The sequence below is a fragment of the Odocoileus virginianus genome, chromosome 11 (genome assembly GCF_023699985.2).
Source record: "Odocoileus virginianus isolate 20LAN1187 ecotype Illinois chromosome 11, Ovbor_1.2, whole genome shotgun sequence".
Classification (NCBI taxonomy): Eukaryota; Metazoa; Chordata; class Mammalia; order Artiodactyla; family Cervidae; genus Odocoileus; species Odocoileus virginianus.
In genome coordinates, this window is record NC_069684.1 from 62,887,286 (window position 1) to 62,905,198 (window position 17,913).

Here is a 17,913-nt window from a genome sequence, read left to right on the forward strand (position 1 = left end):
AAATAATTTCTAGGACTCTGGAAGATTTAAATGTGCATCTGTGTCTTATTCAAAAGATAAATAGGTATATCAATAAAATTCATATACACACACAAAACAATGCAGATTATATATAAACTATGAAAATACATACACTAATTCTATAGGCATTCAAAACTCAAGTAACAAAATGCATCATCCCAGTGTGGTACAGTATAATGACTTTACACAAAACAACTGAAACAGTATCTATATGTTATGCAAAATACTCCACAAATAACTGAACTCAATTTTACTTTCCATCTCACCAAATCTTTTCAATATTATTATTTATAGCACATAAAACTCTGCAGTAGATAAATTCTGACTAGCAATAAAGTTTGATTGTGAGCATTTTTGGTCAGTAAAATCTCTTTTAGGGAGCAATCAAAATGCATAGTATTAAGTAAAATATTTTAACTATAATGGTTGCCATATTTCCTTGGTATTAGGTTAAACTGATTGACAAGCTTAATTTGCTTTTAGTTATAAACTTTAATTCATAATTTAATCCTAAACTATTTCAATATGAAAGATATACCACAATTTTGCAACTAAAAAGTATCTCAAAACAATGATATGATATGATTGACCTAGGTCATCAGATTCAATTTCAGCCTCTATATAATTATAAGGTCCAATATCCATACATGATCTAATTCACCCCAATATTATGAGTTGTTTCTGTGGTAATTTAAAATGTGATAACTAAAAGATGACCTCATCTGTAAACAATATGGGACACCTTACAAGTTACGATGTTTTAAAAATGATTTATCATAAGAAAGGACAATATCATATAATAAAAAGATTTTGGAATAGGAGTTAAAAGAAACTGAATCTCCATTAATTATTTGTATAAACATAACACTGTCAAATGATTCAGGTCATAGCTTTCAGTTCTGATTAAGAAAATAGATTTCTCTTCCATATTGTTTTTCTTATGTGGAAGCTATACCATTTACTTTAAAAACAATATATTTCATTTTTATTCATAAACTAAGAATTATTACTATGTATAATGGTAAAGTATAACACATCAATGACTAACAAATATTTATCTTTGTGAAACACATTTTTATTTTGTTTATCAAATATATTCAAATAAACAACACAATCACTGCTACCAAAAAGTTGCATTTTCTTACCTAAAGTACCTAGAATAGCACCTAGCATGTAGTAAAGGACATTAGGAGTGTTTTAAAGCATATTTTATACTGGTAAAAAATCATATAATTATACACCATCAAATAAATCCAATTCTTTAAGGTCAAGCACATGATTTTGTTAAGATACAGCATGTTATTAACATAAAAGTAGGATATGATTGACCCAGATGGCACTTAAGGTACAATCCTAAAATTCTGTAATTTTTTAGTATATAATTACCCAGAATGACTGCTTTTAATATTTTCTTTACAAATAGGTTGAAGATGTGTCAAGATCTTCATAATTCTTACTTTTAATAGATAGGAAGATGGAAAGATTTTCTTAAATTATGTACAGGGAAACTGCCTAAAAATGTTAGTGTTATATTTATTTGTGTTTCTTCAACTTCTGATACGTGTACATGTTTCCCACTTCTCTTTAGAAATGAGTTTTTCTGACAAAACAGTTTATTAGCACATGGGAATAAGAATCCTGCCCAAATTTAAGTAATTTGGAGGATCTATAGAAATCATTATATTATAATGATATATTATAATGATATTATAATCATTCTATTGTAATGATATAATCATTCTATTATAATGATTCAGCAGTACAGAATCCACCTGCTAATGCAGGAAACACAGGTTCAATCCCTGGTCAGAAAGATCCCCTGGAGAAGGAAATGGCAGCCCACTCCAGCATTCTTGCCCAGAAAATCCCCATGGACAGAGAAGCCTGGCTTGCTAGAGTCCGTGAGGTCACAGAGTCGGATACAACTCAGCAACTAAACAACAGCAACAACAATGGCCCAAATATGATGCCTAACAGTTCTATTGAAGTCTTCCTTAAGAAATAATGTTGAAGAGTTACAAAACAAGAAGACAAGTAAAGTTAAAATGCATTAACACATTATTATATTTAGGCTTTCAAAAATCCTGAGAACAAGTGACCATTAGCCTCCATATTCACGAACAAAAGGACATCATTAACCTGATTTTTCACAAAAGCAGGTAAATGCACATGTGAATTACCCTTGTACATGAGTACTAATTTTAAAATTATTACTGAATTGTCTTTATTATAATATGATAACTTTGTGAGCTATATTACCACTGGCAAAAGTAATGAGTAGAATTCCTTTGAGGATATTTGGAAGTCACAAGTAAACAGCTAAACTCAGAGGTACTACTAGGAAAATAAATCATGAGGTATTATGAAAGTGAAAATTATAAATAATTCATCAGTTCCATTCCCTGGAGTGCAGGGATAGTACAAAATGATCTTAAGTTTACTATTTCTAAATAAATGCCTAGTGAGTGAAAGTCGCTCAGTCGTGTCCTACACTCTGTGACCCCATGGACTATACAGTCCACGGAATTCTCCAGGCCAGAATGCTGGAGTGGGTAGCCATTCCCTTTTCCAGGGGATTTTCCCAATCCAGGGATCGAACCCAGATCTTCTGTATTGCAGGTGGATTCTTTACCAGCTGAGTCACCAGGGAAGCCCAAACAGATTTCTGTTCTCTTTTTCTTGATGTTTATAAGTCATTTCCGACTTTTCTGCCACCCCAAGGCATAAGTACCTAAGAGGGCAATTAAGGAAATAACAGTGTCAATGCACAATACTTTACGGAACATGTAAGGGTATATTTTATGAATAATAAAAGAGACTTAGGGTAAAAAAAGTATTAAAAATAAAAACATGAATTTATACTAAAAAGTAGCATTTATCTATATTCCCTTTTCATAAAATAAAAGAAAGACTATTGAAGTATCATACTATTTAAAAATATATATTTAGTACATGGTCTACTTGTAACAAATTATTTCTCATAAATAAAATTTAGTGAGATCATCAATTCACATGACATTATTATTACTTATAAATACCTAATGGCCTTGGGAATCTACTCAGAAAAAAACACACTGAGAATATGTTACATACTTAGTAATATATACTAATACATGTAATATACAATAAATACACAAAATATGATATATATATACATATTCTAGTATATTAAATTAGTCTTCCTCACTAACTCCCGATAATCTTATTCCAGGGTAGTGGTGCACTACTTTTACCTAAAATGTTGATGTCTCATGTGTATTTGAAATTCATAGAATACTGAAATTTGTAAAATAAAATATGTTCTGCCATATGACAGGTGAATTTCTAATATGACTGGAACTACAAAAATGAAAAGCAGATTAAGAATCACTGATGCAGACTTATTACCCTTTAGAATCATTAGTCAAACCATTAAGGGTCATTATTTAGACCATATTAATTCATTATCCAGTATCTAGTTGGTATTCCAATGTTAATGATTCCTATTTATTAAAAATTAACATTTCATGCTATAGGATTGCTTTTACATCTGCATTTGGACCTATTTTTACTAACTGTCCAAAGTATTTTCTGAGGGAGAAAAGTCCACTTAGGACCTTGTGAATACAAAGTTTCATAAATAATTGTGTCAAAGATATTTATTTTTTTATTTTGAAAAATGTACAGAAAAGCTAAGAGACTAGTAAACACATATATCCTTCAACTAGAAAACCAATTGTTTATATGTTAACACATATTCTAGTCAGTATTTTTCTCTTTTTATCTTTATCTCAATCCCTTATAGATTGTTTTGTATGGAACAAAAATCTAAAGAAAATTGCCTAATTTGCCAAGGACAAAGGCCCATTCTAAATTTCTCAGTCTAAGCAACTACTGCATTGCTCTATGAAGTAGCTTTTTAACATGCATAATCACTAATTTAAAAATTTGTAAATATAAATATTTGAATCATCAAAATAAAGTCTCCAATTCCCAAAGTGATAGCATCCATTTAAAAAGCCACATTCTCCCAAATAATGAAATGTAATATATTATCTATCAAGTATAAATATTTATATTTATATATTAAATATTTTAAAAACCTATCAAGTATAAAAATAATCATTTTATTATAAAACAAGCATATTTGTATAAAATAGTTCCAAATCCATTAGCATACAGCATACTATTATCTTGTGCGTGTGCATGCTGTCACTTCAGTCATGTTTGACTCTTTGTGACCCTATGGACTGTAGACTGCCAGCGTCCTCTGTCCACGGGAGTCTCTGGGCAAGAATACTGAAGTGGGTTGCCGTGTCCTCCTCCAGGGGATCTTTTTGACCAGGGATTGAACCCTCATCTCATGTCTCTGCATTTTCAGATGGGTTCTCTACCAATAGTGCCACTTTCAAAGCCCCATTATTATCTTATCATATATTATATAATACATGGGAATTATTTTATTATATATTGAAATAAATGTTAGCTCTAAATAACTGTTAAATATAACATTGTATAAGTAAATAAGTGATGGAAAAGTTAAAACATTTTAACTGCAAATATTTAATAGTTTTTCCACATTTATTCATTGTTTATATTCCTACTAAATATAGAAAAAAAAACACAAAAGAGTAACTCTTATCCATCATTTACAATGTACAAAACACTCTGATAAGTTTTGAGATGGATGTAAACCCTAGTGGCCATGAAAAATACCACTTCTGTCCTTACTAATTTAGAATTAACCGAGGAATGCCATAAGGAAGGCAGGACGCACTGCCCATGGTCATCTCTGTCAGAAACAGATACCTCTGTCAACTGAAAACCAACATTCTTCCATTTGTTTCTTATTCTGGTGCCTTATCTTACAAATGATATTTCCATTCACGCAGATCTACTTTCCCTTACCTCCCAGTTCCAGAATTCTAAGAGTTCTTCCGCCTGTCCTGAGGGAAAGTTAATGACCGAAACTACCCGCCTCTGCCAGGCACAGGGATGGATAACCCCCAGCCTGAGCCTGTCTCTCAAAAGAAAAGCACGGGCTGAAAACTAACCAGAAGAATTTCCGAGCGGCTGAAAGGAGGGACCACTCCAGCTCACAGTAGGTCTCATAAAACTCACACAGGGGAATTCTTGGGAGGGGTTAAAAGGGGGAGGGAGGAGACCATAGGTCCTACTCACCTCCCAGAATCTGTACTACAATAGCGTCATAAATGGTCATCCTCACACCGACTCTCTCCAATCTGTCTTTTTAACTGCAGAGCTACCTTACTAAAAAATAAGTAAATAAAAAAAATTTGAGCTTGCAACAGTCTTACTCCCACTCGGCAATCATGAGGTCTTTCCCAGTGATCAGCAGTAAAGAATCCGCCTGCAATACAGAAGCCGCAGGAGACACAGATTGGATCCCTGGGTGGGAAAGATCCCCTGGGTGGGAAAGATCCCCTGGAGGAGGGCATGGCAACCCGCTCTAGGTTTCTGGAGAATCCCCATGGACAGAGGAGCCCGGCAGGCTACAGACCATAGCGTCACAATGATTTGGACATGACTGAAGCAGCTTAGCACACACAGACACCTGTGATCATGATGTTGCCCTCTGGATAATATCCAAACTCTTAGAAAATTTATAAAACTCTTCCTCGGCTTCCCTGGTGTCTCAGTGGTAAAGAATTCACCTGCCAATGCAGGAGACAAGGGTTCGATCCCCGATTCAGGAAGATCCCACAAGCCTCTGAGCAACAAAGCCCATGCACCACAACGACTGAAGCTTGTGCGCCCTAGAGCCTGAGCTCTGCAAGGAGAAGCCACCACGATGAGAGGCTCACAAATCACAACTGGAGAGTCGCTAGGTGCAGCAACTCGCTGCAACCAGAGAAACTCGTTGTAGAAACAAATATCTAGCACAGCCAAATAGATACAGAATTTTCTTAAGTGTCTTCCCTTGTTTAACTTCATTCAAACCCCATGCCGCGTATATGCCACTGCCATTATCAACCAAACACCAACTCTGTTCCAGTCTTAATTTTATTCCACACATTTTCCTCACTTTCTCCCTCTCCTCAGCACCTTTGCTTATGCAGTTTATTCCACCTGAACCGTGATTTCCACCTGGACCTCTTCACCTGCCCAAACCCAACCCTGTCTCTGAACTTCAGACTAGGTTGTGACTTCATCCACAAGGCCTCTGTGTGACCCTTCGGGTTAACGAGTCATAGTTTATGAAGCCATTACTTCATCCATTATAGCACATTGACACTGCATATTTATCTGTGTAATGTCTATTTGCCTGCATATCTCCCCTGCCCCCAATTAGACTTCGTTTTAGGAGGACAATAATTGTTCCTAGTTTAACGGCAACTGAGGACAGTTAGCAAAGTCTCTGAAATAAAATTGTTTAATAAGTATAGTTTGAGTGAATGAATAAATGATGATTAATTAAGTACTAAATTGAGGTGCAATTAATGTGATACAGATGGCAAGGTCAAGAAAACTTCTTCAATGTGTAAAAAAAAATAATGTTTTATGGAGGAGTTTGCAACTGACCTATGCCTTAGGATGGCACTGGCTTTGCTAGTTGAGAAAAGACAGAAATGGAGTTCTGAGGTCAGAGTTTCTATGTTCAAATCATAATCGTAAATGACATGTTCAAGCAGTACCAAAGCAAAGCATGCTTAATGTTCAAAAATTGTGAAGAACAAGGATCTGAAAGCACCGTTATTAATTACTGGCTGTAGATAGAAACAGAAGGTATTCTCATGATCATGCACACAATTGTGGAAAGCTAGGAAACTTTTCATTTATGTTCCATTATTCAAGGTTTCAAAAGATAGACCAAATGAATGAGAGGTCATGGGTAAAGTCAAACACAAAGCCTCTTCTTACTAATGAGTGCAATGTGTCACACCGCATTGTAACTGCTGCATTTAAAGAATAATAATATAGATACAATTATATATATCTATATAATAACATAGATACAACAGGGGAATGGGTTGCTCCTTGCTTTGGGAGGTAGAGGATGGGGAGAAGACTGATGATGAAAATGACATGCTATATTTAATTTCTTCACAACAAAGTAAACATATATTAAGCTCTTTTGCTATGCCATGCATTTTACCCATATTTCCTCTTTTGCCTCCGAGATGTACACTGTGGCATGTTTTATTATCCCCATTTACTTATTTAGATGACTGAAGTTCAAGGTGAAAGAACACGCAGCAGAGCAAGCGTTCAAGCACTTCTCTTGAACTTAAACTGAAATCCATGCTCCCTGTTAGACCATACCACAACCAAATTAGAACTAATTGTATATTGGAGGTTATTTATTAGGATTTTCTTTGCTACTTAGTGAAATGCTTTTGAACAAAATAAAATCTTTAAATGGACAATATAAATAGTAAAAATACAAAATAAAATGAAAATGGGATCATTTTATGTCAGGCAACTATAAGCAAGTGATCTGAGTAACTACATATTATGAATTTTCATAATATAGGTTTTCATATGATGGCTTTTCAAAGCATGTCTGCTCCATATACCTTAATGTTTTCAATAAAGATTATAGCTTAATCAACTAAATGTTACCCAGTTTAATATCTTTTAAGATGTACTATAAACTAAAAAACAAAAATCAGAAAACTAAGGTTTTCAGAGTGTATGTGTTATTTATTGAGTTAAAAGTATAATCATGGTCAGATTGATTTGACTTACCTATCTGATCTTCAGAGATATTACAAGATTAATCTAATAGTCTGATTACTCAATCTGATTATAAATTGCTTTACAGTATAACAAAAAGAAAAAAAAAAAACACTATCTAACATACATAAAACAGAACTGGTGTCTCAAAATGGGAGACATAATATCATCTCAGAGGAATGAGATGGCTTTAATATTTTGTTGAAATACAGTCATAAATTGTTATATAAGGTCAGTTTTCTTATGTTCTGAAACATACCAGATAATGACAAGAATATGAGGATCATTTCTAACAAGTATTATTTGAAAGAACAATAGTGTGAAAACTCAAGATTACAGCTAAAAATATACATATATTTATATATTATAGTTACATTTAGCAAGGAAGATTCCCTGGATATAACAAAAATAATTTTAACAGTATAGCTTTTCATGAACACCAATTAAACTCAAGTATTAAATTTGACCTATTCAAACATGCATGCATAATATGACACATCATCTTCCTATATGCATGTACATACAAATTACCATCTTTGAATGTTCATTAACTATATGTAGTACATAGTCAAATTTAATAAAGGAATGAGAGTATCATTATTCAGTGATTTACATCATCTCTTTAGTAATGATGCATTAATTTATGACTTCATTCTAGTTATAATCTATAATTTTAGATTTCAAATGGCCTAAAATTGCTCTATTAATCAAGATATTGTTTATTTAAAGGTATTGATTTTTAAAAAATATTTATTTAGTGACAGATTTTATTTTGGGGGGCTCCAAAATCACTGCAGATGGTGACTGTAGCCATGAAATTAAAAGATGCTTATTCCTTGGAAGAAAAGTTATGACCAATATAGACAGCATATTAAAAAGCAGACATCACTTTGCCAACAAAGGTCCATCTAGTCAAAGCTTTGCTTTTTCCAGTAGTCATGTATGGATATGAGAACTGGACTATGAAGTTGAGCACTGAAAAATTGATGCTTTTGAACTGTGGTGTTGGAGAAGGCTCTTGAGAGTCCCAACCAGTCCATTCTAAAGGAAATCAGTCCTGAATATTCATTGGAAGGACTGATGCTGAAGCTGAAATTCCAATACTTTGGCCACCTGATGCAAAGAACTGACTCATTAAAAAAGACCCTGATGCTGGGAAAGATTGAAGGCAGGAGGAGAAGGAGACAACAGAGGATAAGATGGTTGGATGGCATCACCGACTCAATGGACGTGAGTTTGAGCAAGCTCCGGGAGTTGGTGACGGACAGGGAAGCCTGGCGTGCTGCAGTCCATGGGGTCGCAAAGAGTCAGATATGACTGAGCAACTGAAATGAGCTGAACTGAACTGATGCCAAGTCTTAGCTGCAGCATGGGAGATCTAGTTTCCTGACTACAGATCAAATTTGGGGTTTCCACATTGCCACATTGTGAGCACAGCCTTAGCTACTGAACCACCAGGGAAATCCCTAAAGATATTGAATTTTTAAATAACCCAGTAGAGTAGGTAGGATTTTAAGGACCCAATATTCATGGGTAGGATTTTGCCACTCTCTTTTCCATACTTCACCAGGTGTATAAAGAAGGCATTGCTTTATCTTAGTTCACCTGTTGAAGTAAACAGTAATATGTTGAAATGGAAAGAAAGTCATTCTGACTCTTAGCTATTCAATTTATTACTGGGTTTATATAAGAATTAAACCCAAAATTATTTTGTTTTTTTTTTTTCTTTTTTCTTTTCCTTATGAATTCCTAATTCTTGCATTTTTCCCTTAAACAAATTTATAAAAAAGTAACACTGATCCTTGAAACAAAAGAAAAAAAAAGCCATTTTTTTCTTTTGCTTATGAATTTTCTTTTCTTTTCCTTATGAATTTTTTTTCCTTATGAATTTTTTCTTTTCCTTATGAATTCCTAATTCTTGCATTTTTCTTTTCCTTATGAATTCCTAATTCTTGCCTTTTTCCCTTAAACAAATTTATAAAAAAGTAACACTGATCCTTGAAACACTAGGAAAAAAAAAAGCCATTCAATTCCAGACATCACAAAAATCTCAGGTTCTCCACTCAGAGATGAAAGAAATAATGGAATGCACTGATTTGAATTAGCAATTCTTTCTGAATTTTAAAAACAATTGTTTAGGTGGGTTAATAACTACTTTAAATTCTTTTCAATATGTTTGTTGGAAATTATTAAAATAATCGCATACTGGATGGATTTTCATTCGTCTTCTAAAATTTTACAATGTACTAATATTATCCTCTTAACTACCTTAGTTTATGGCCAAATGATGAAGGATCTGCTGGCATAGGAACCCGGGGAGCCCCTCATGTCTAACACCCTGTCATGCACATTGTAAGGTTTTGGAACATGTGCTGAACTGAATACCTTCTTATTTTATTGCAAATATATGAGCTGCTTCATTAGGTACTGCTTACACTAGCAAGAGACTGTCATGATATTAATATGCTATAATGCATTATTATTGTACTTTCTCACTATTCTTCTTCTAAAAAAGTTGAGCTTTCTTGTTTTAAATCACATTGTTAAGACTGGACTGAGAAGTGAATCTTCTTAGTCATTTAACTCTGCTAAACCTCTATTCCAGAGGGCACTTGTCGTTATTTATTTTATTTAGCTGATGGAGCAATACAGTGCCTCTGAATTACAGCTTTAAGTGTTTTCCATCTTAATGAGGGTTAGTATTCCTCTGAGGAGGTTATATTGCAGAGGGAACTAATCTCCTCCTTGATTCTGTCAATACAATCTTGTCCTACCGATAAAGAGGAAGTTAAATGCTACTACCTAATGGTAGAACTGATTAGAAAAAATGAATAGAAAGTGAGTTCCATTCTGTAATTCTGTCCAGAACATAGGAGACATTATTCTTAAAAGCCCAAAGTTCAAGAGTGACTTGCTTTATCTTTACAGTTTAAATATAAAATATGTTGATGCTTTGATATAAGTGATCAGGAAAAAAAAATCATGGTAAGATTCAGATTGTACTCAATTTTCATTCAAAAGGCAAGTGGTCAGAGACTGAAGAGCAAAATTCAAATGGAAGATATTTAGAATAGTATTTTTAGATTAAAAATCTAATTTTAAAGTAAAATATGAGGGATGCTTCAGAAACCTTATTATAATTAGCATCTTTGACTACCAAAACTGAGAAACAGAAGACAGTCTAAAATAAAGATTTAAAATAATCTATGTACAGGAATGAAGTGGAAATAATGGTACCAGACATCTGGATTTAATATGGTTACTATAACTGGAAACACGGTTCTGCTTTTTCTGGCATACTTCAATAATAAAAAGCATTCTGGCTTGTGAGGCGGGCAAAGTGCTTCTTGTCAGTAAAAGAATTCTGCCACAAAAATGCTAATTTATAGGGAATCTGATGAAAAAAGTTAATTGAAAAAAACATACTCTGTGCAAATTCATGCACGTGCAAAGATAATAAACCTTTTGCTCCTGCCTTTAAGGACAATGGCCTCAGTTACAGTTTTGCAAAGTTTTAGAAATGCTTTATAAAAAATATATATTTATGGTGATCCTGAGTAAAAATTGAAAGTATGATACTAACTTGTTGCTTAGCTAAGGTATCTGGACTACTCTTGATAAAGGCTCAATGATGTATTTTAAGACTAAAACATAATAACTGGGATGAAATTCAGAAATCTTGGAGTTTGGTAACCAAATGGACAATAAATCTCTTGCTCTTTAATAAGACTAAATCTTGCTTTGAAGATAACCAGGTCTGGAAGGTGAAAAGAGCTTTTTAGTTAGAAGTGTCTATACTGAGAAACACAAATAGAAGTGTAATCTGAAGTCACACACACACACACACACACACAGATAGTACATGTAAGGAAGTTCCAAAGAAAGTTTAATAAGATTATTAAAAAGTTTTTTTTCAAAGAACCTGAATGTTTCAGCCATAGGAAACTCTTTTAAATTTTCAAAATAATAATATTCAGTTTCTTTTTATTCATTTGCAAGGAAGTGAAAATATTCGAACTTCCAGCATAAGTCAGGGCTTCCCTCGTCGCTCAGTTGGTAAAGAATCTGCCTGCAGTGCAGGAGACCCGGGTTCGATTCCTGGGTCAGGAAGATCCCCTGGAGAAGGAAATGGCAACCCACTCCAGTATTCGTGCCTGGAGAATCTCATGGACAGAGGAGCGTGGCAGGTTACAGTCCATGGGGTCCCAAGAGTTGGACACGACTTAGCGATAAAACCACCACCACCAACCTAAGAGAGTGTGGTTATAAACATTGTCAGTGAACTCCTAAACTTATCTTCCAATTCTAGTTATAGGGACCATTCAATTTACAGGATAATAATTCCTATAATAGTGCAATAATTTCTGAAATGCCTGTAATAATGTAATAATTAATTCCAGTATAAACAACATGAGGCAGTGATTTGTGTTATTTGATTCACTAATGCATCTGTGTGAAACTTCCCTGGTGGCTCAGAAGTTAAAGTGTCTGCCTCCAATGCAGGAGACCCGGGTTCGATCCCTGGGTCGGGAAGATCCCCTGGAGAAGGAAATGGTAACCCACTCTGGTATTCTTGCCTGGAGAATCCAATGGACGGAGGAGCCTGGTGGGCTACAGTCCACGGGGCCACAAAGAGCCAGACACGACTGAGCGACTTCACTTTCTTTCTTTCTAATGCATCTATGCTGTGTGCTGTGCTGTGCTTAGTCATTCAGCCATGTCCAACTTTTTGAGATCCCATGGACTACAGCCCACCAGGCTCCTCTGTCCACGGGATTCTCCAGGCAAGAATACTGGAGTGGGTTGCCATGCCCTCCTCCAGGGGATCTTCCCAACCAGGGATCGAACCAGGTCTCCCATATTGCAGGTGGATTCTTTACCATCTGAGCCACCAGGAATACATCTGTACCACCAACAAAAGAACCAGAAACAGGGAAAGTCCTCAATAAACACAAGATGAAATAAGAAAAATAAATTTGTAAAGTGAATTTTTGCAAAGTTAATATGATTTTCCATTCACTGTAAGTCCTAAAAATCAAAAGGTATAAGCCATTGAAAATGTTTTCACTAAAAAACAGCTAACAATGAAACACGAATCACCACAGAATCAGATGTCAACTAAATCATTATGACTTTATTTGCAGAACCATCCTTGTTCTTCCATGTCTCTTTAATAGTTATCCTTTAATACTTTAGGTAGAAAATACATTTTTTACTGACCTATCTGTATCCTGAGGAATTTGACAACCATCTTTTCCCCTTAAAGAGAATTATATTTACAATATCAAACTGGACATGTGTGAAAATACGAGTGATAAAGCATTAAATTTGCCTTGTGGATTAATTCAAAGCATACTTCAAATAGCAAAAAAATCAAAATAAAAAGATAAGCCTCTTAAGCACAATTGTATCTTTTCATTGTTATATTCCCAAGCTTTACCCTAGTGCACTCAACTGATCAGACATCCAATAAATATTTCTTTAAAAAGAACCAAAAATAACAAAAAGATGTGATCTACAACAAACAAACCAATCTAGCAGTAAGCAGTTATATCTTTGTCCGCTGTTTCCCAATTTCTTCTGAACCACCATCTAATAAATAGTGTCAGAACATGTGTGTTTCTGTTGTTTAGTCATTAAGTTGTGCCCAACACTTTTGCGACTCCGAGAACTACAGCCTGCCAAGCTCCTCTGTCCATGGGATTTCCCAGGCAAGAATACTGAAGAGGGTGGCCATTCCCTTTGCCAATTCAGAACTCTGGGTATTTCTAATTAAAGAATGAGTCTTCAGCAATGAACTTTTGCTTACCCAGTTTGCCAGAGATGCTGGGATGGTCTATGTTTGCATACAGTAACTATCCTTACAGTGCCTGATGTTGGCAATATATTCAAGCTTGTGTAACTAAACTTTTTTCTAAATATGAACACCTGCTTTCCCCATCATTGCCCAATACAGAATTGTGAAAATATTTGGTATTTTCAAGGACCACTCGTGGCAATAAATTACTTTAACTGCTAAACTAGCTCAAACTGTCTTCACATTCAGGGAGATATAAAGAACTTAAGATACTAATTTTAAAATGAAAAGTAAAGTAAATCTATTTTTAAAAGAAATCTATATTATTAAAAAGAGTTTTTATATAAAAAGAGCCAGTCACGTTTTGAAGAATTTTATAAGAAAGAATAAATGGGGCATTACTATATCTGATACATAGAAACTGTTGAATATAAGCTAATACCTAGCATATCATGTATATACTAGAGGTAATTTTAAGTCTTTATTGAATTTGTTACAATATTGCCTCTTTTTTATATGTTTTGTTTTTTTGGCCGCCAGGCATGTGGGATACTAGCTCCCTGACCAGAGATGGAACCCACATCCACTGCACTGGAAGCTGAAGTCTTAACCACTCCCAGTAATTTTTAAAATCATACTGTCTGAACTAGCCAGGAATACCTTCTAAACAATAAACATAGGAATCAATATCGCAGGACTTATCTGAAGCCAAAATCTGGTAATAGAAAAAAATTTAATAAATAGTTAAAAACTGGCCAGTTTCAATGCTGAGCAAACAAATTGTTATCTTCAGCTCAGACTTTTGCAAATCTATATCTAAAAGACAGTAAAGTAAGTCAAACTGTTATCATTTTTGTGATGAAAGAATCATGTGACCCTAGACTAAACTTTGGTTTACCTTACTGATTCAATGTTATTGATGAGAAAGAAATATATTTAATAGTTAATAACAGTTTATGATGGAGTTGCTGTTTTTGCTCTAAATCAGAATTGATTTCCTTAAAGAGACACTGTCAAGGATAAGTAGAAAAAGTTCTAATGACATGAGTGATCTTCCATATCTTCCTGGCCTACCTTCATAGATTGTAATTTGTTGTTTTGTCTTTTAAATTGGTTAAATAAGAGATGTGTTTAAATGTCCACATTTCATGGATGGATGGAAGAGCCACATGAAAACCTGTTAAGAGTCCACACTAAGAGGAAACATGGGCGCTGCAAGTTATTTTTCTCCACAGTTATGTCACTATTTAAACATAATTGGTGTTACTCTTTTAGCTGAAATAGAAAGGTATACATTTAAGATAATCTGTCCTTGATCTACAAGTTCTCAAATAAGCAGAGAAGGTGTTGCAAAAATGTGAATGTTGGGGAGGAGCAATGTTAAGACTAGACGTTCCACTCAGAGGTGAGAAGATGCTGAAAATAAGTACTTTAGTCAAAAAAGAGGCTTCAAGAATAACTTTTTGCTTCTTAAGAAAGTGCTCAGGGTTGTTTTTCTTAGCTATGAATTTTAAGTTTCAATTCACAGAGAAGCCTGGATTCATTTCTCTTGGTGCATATTTCAAAAAAAGAAAAAGAAAAGTGTTGTTTTTGAGTGGGAAAATTTCAAAACTGGAACAGAGTATAACTTACAAATAAAAAAAATGCATATCCTATCAAAAATTGCTTACTCAAGACAGGTTTTGAACTCAAATTAACAAGTTGGTTAAAAATCTCATTTGGAATGAAATTAGTAATAAAAACAGAAAATATACTTTCTAATCTGTCGCTGTTGTTAAAAGATCATTGGCAATTCATTTTTATTCTAGACTATTCAATTTTGGAAACTCTAGTCTTATTCCACATTATTCGATAGTATAATATTGAAAATATTTTTATCACATGTATATAATATATTGGAACTTTGCACTCTGGTGACAGGCCTGAATGAATAATCAGAAATTCTCATTGTAAATTCAAGTAAGGCCACTCAATTTAAATGTTTTGAGTAAGCTAGACTTGGTCTGTATATTAATATATTTGGTGTTATATAAGAAAATGTTGAGAAAGTATGGATTAATGATCTTAAGCATTTTTTTACAATTCTGTTGTGTGATTTATTCCATCTTTAATGATCTTCTGAATAATTAGATTGTGTTCATTACTATTTGAGGTGTTCACTTCTGAAAAAGACTATTCCACAATCTCTGTACATACATTTATGGGGATGATTTTTTAAAACCATTAGAAATATTGCCACACAAAGATAGGAAAGCCAGTTAAATATATTATCTATCTCAGAAACTCAGTGATTGAATTAACTTTTGTTCTATATTTACTTTGGCTACCTCAGAAGGAGCTTCTACACCCAGTATTAAGTGGCATATCTAAAAGCAGTTACAAATACTTGTATCTTAAAAGTGCATGCATATCAAAGATATTACAAATTACAAAGAACTCATGATAAGCAACCTGCATAAATAGGCAATTTTGTATTTTGATACTTGAGTGAACCCATTTAAATTTACTCCTCGATTTGTTAATCACTTTCCCAAACTGGCTTCTTTTTGAGAACATCATTTGAAATGTTTTAAAGATCGTATATTTAAGTTGTGAGAGTGTTTAATGAAACTATGAAATAGTGGGTCACTATTTGACACTGAAAAACTAAAATGCATGCTTACTCAATTCTGATCTTCCCAAGGCTAGATTGTTTTTTAATGGTGCAATATTCTAGAGATAGCTTTTAAAATTAACAAAATGCAAGAGTCCAGAAAAGTTAATAAAAAAAAGCTCAATCCTGATGAGGTTGGCTGATATAGAAATCAGGAAGAAAAAGTCTAACTATAAGCATTCTTTCACAATAAATCTATAATGGAATTTAAATGAAACACACCATTATGAGACAATAATTCTTATGTAGCAGAGAACTACAATACATTTGAATGTAATGTTAACATATTTATTAATTTAATCAATAAATGTGTATTTTATAGATTTAATTTGCTGGAACTGTAACATGATGGTTCCTTTATTAGCTGTTAAAACAATTTGTTATGCCTTGGGTGCTTTTAAAGTCATCCATATCTGAGAAAATTAGAGTTTATGCAGTAATACAAATGCCCCTAAAATATAAGTTAATATAGGTTACATTGAGGAAAACTACCATTTGTAAGTCTAAACTTAAAAAATTAAAAATGTGAGAAATTATAAATTATAAGAAATAACTGAATATGGAAGAAAAAGACTCTATAAGATTTCCTAATTATTAGATTGCATGTCATATTTTCACATATGAATTCATGCTTTCTTGGTTAAAAGTAAACAATTAAAAATTAACACAATTATTTATGTTAAAATAAAATACCTAGCAATCCACTCAGCTTACTAAAAGTGTATTAGTTATATCTTTTAATCTTTGGGGGAAAAGAAACTGGTTAGAAAACTATCACTGTGTTTATTCCAATTAGAGCATCTACTAGTTATTCATCATTTGCTACTTTGAATATGAAATTGAGAAATATCCCAGAACTATTTGCATGAATAGTTTATTTCAAACATAAATATAGAAGAGCTAATTCATGGCTTATGAAATTGTTATCTATGGAAACTTTGTAACTGGATAGGACTGCAAATAAGTAATTGGATATAAATATTCTTAATAACCCATCAAATATCCTTGAAATGAGAGCGATAAAAGCTTTAAACTGTTATTGATGAGGATATTTGATGACCAGTATAAAATGCTTAGAGTGACTATTTGATATTGCTAAGAAAGAAAAAAAAAGCTGGATCAGAACTACTAGATATATTTTCAGTAAAAAGGCCATTAGTGTTCACGATTAAATTTCATCTTCAGAGAATCTTTTACTCTTTTATAGAGTGGAATAAACATCTTTACACCACCCTTTTCTTTTAAGAGTCAAGACCATCCATTAGCAATCAATGATATTAAGCACATTTCTTTTTTCTTTTACTCCCCTTTAGAACTCATGAATTGTAAACATTAAAATCATAAAACTAAATAGCAGCACATGTAACTCTGGTCAGAGTTACACTACTAAATGTCTAAATGAAATTTGCTAAGTAATTGATAAATTAAAACACCAACAATGCTAGATATCACCTAATTAATTCTGGTAAGCTGAATATGAGTTGATAAATGATAGAAATTACCAGCCTGATTTTCTCAAGTTTATTTATTATGAAAGTTGTTATATGAGAATATTTTGATCTTGCTTCAATTAAACTAAGAGAAACCAACAAGTTAATAATATAAACCTGCTAAGAAATCAGACTTTCACTAAATGACACTGAAAAGCCAGTCAAGAACAACTATTTTTGTAAAAGTGACTCTTTTCCCAGGGCAGTCAGAATTAAAGTCATGGTAAATATAATGTAAGAACTAACATGTCTTAAGGAGTAAGCTTTTCTCTTTC

The 17,913-nt window shown here is 33.4% G+C and overlaps 1 protein-coding gene across 3 annotated transcripts in view; it reads right to left on the reverse strand.

Annotated features, from left to right (window-relative positions):
- Positions 1-17,913, reverse strand: part of BRINP3 (BMP/retinoic acid inducible neural specific 3) — a 461,826-nt gene that overhangs the window by 438,123 nt on the left and 5,790 nt on the right. The window lies entirely within an intron of this gene.